At 35.1% G+C, this 1,542-nt stretch overlaps 1 protein-coding gene across 2 annotated transcripts in view; it reads right to left on the bottom strand.

Moving 5' to 3' along the window:
• Positions 1-1,542, bottom strand: part of Ctnna3 (catenin (cadherin-associated protein), alpha 3) — a 1,343,755-nt gene that overhangs the window by 486,316 nt on the left and 855,897 nt on the right. The gene's annotated exons all lie outside the window — the stretch shown is intronic.

The raw sequence follows: 1,542 nt of genomic DNA on the forward strand, positions 1-1,542 counted from the left end.
AAAGAAACAAAGAAAGAAAGAAGGAAGGAAGGAAGGAAGAAAGAAGAAAAGAAGAAAGAAAGAAAGGAAGGGCAATGGAGACAGTAACAAAACTAAAATGAGATTGAACTTTTTTTTTTGTCAACCAAGAAATAAAAATGTGAAAAATCTTGTATCAACTTTTTTTTCATAAGTCAAAGGTTTTCACTGAGTAATAAATAGACAGCACAAAAATTCAGAAGAAACATTTAAATATATTTTGGTTTGTGAGGAAAACCTAAGTACCCTGACTTAATTTCATTGTAGACCATAAAATGCTTTCATAAATACCCATGTCTAGAATTCACTGAAGTAGGTGACAAATGTCCCTTTAATGCCAATGCTTAGGGGGCTTTTGATGGGCAATGTTTTTCCTATGACCTTTTACAGTAGATTTTATTTAAGCTAAGGTCTTAAGTTCATACTTATTCAATTCCTGCCTTCAAATCCTAATCTAAATTAGAACCTTGAACTCAACCTTTCTGAGCTTTGTGCCAGATGTTAATATAAAATGTTGACTTTTTAAACATCCTCTCAAGTGACTTGTTAGAATAGAACACAGATTGAACTTAATCACTCTGCCAGGACAAGTATTAATGTTCAAACAGCTACATAGTACTTGAGAACGCTAGGGTCCAAATCATGTTCACTTATTTCTCTACAAGGCAGGCCCATTAAAGGGGCTCAGTATTGGGTATTAGGACACCTCTATATAATGGTTGAGTCCAATAGCCTCTTTCTTTCAGTAAAATGTCTACCTATTGAGAAATTCTAAATCTTTCCTTTTAAAAATAGTTCTGTTTGTCAGGATTGGTCTGTGACAAATGTTATCTACACTGTGATGAAATTTGTATCTTTCATGATTCCACTCATAGATTGCCGCTTTGTCCCTCAGGGCCCTTCACAATTGGTCTTTCAACCTCACCTGTAAAGATCTGATGGCAGTAATCATGTTTCTCCAAGTCTTACCTTTTCCTGGTAAAAATTCTCTGCTGCTTTTTGGAGGTTTTCATACACCATTGTTTCAAGTCTTGTCACTATTTCAGATATCACTTGCTAAATACACTTCAAGTGACAGGTTTGGGGTTTTTTTAAGTATACCATGTGTAACTGGGCAAAACATCATAGCTATAATCTTTCAGGCTCAGTAAGAACCAAAGTGACTAAACACACTGCAACCTGGATGAATTGAATTGAATTGTAACCAATAGGAAGTAAGTGATGTCTACTCAACTCCTCCTGACCCAGGGTTTACCGGACTCACTCACCTTGTGATTTCATCTCACCTCAGTAATAGTAGCCATTATGAAGAAGAGGAAAAACAACTAATGTTGTTGGGGACATGCAGGAAAAGAATGATACATTGTTGGTTGACTGTTCAAAAAGAAATGTACTCAATACCTGACTTATATAAGTGTAACCTCTCTGTATTACCTCTACAATAAAAAATTTTAAAAAATGAAATGTAAACCAGTGCCAATGTTGGAGAAGGCAGTTTGAAGATTCCTCAAAAAATAAGGAAGG

The sequence above is a fragment of the Dipodomys ordii genome, unplaced genomic scaffold (assembly GCF_000151885.1).
Source record: "Dipodomys ordii isolate 6190 unplaced genomic scaffold, Dord_2.0 Scaffold34, whole genome shotgun sequence".
NCBI classification, from domain to species: domain Eukaryota; kingdom Metazoa; phylum Chordata; class Mammalia; order Rodentia; family Heteromyidae; genus Dipodomys; species Dipodomys ordii.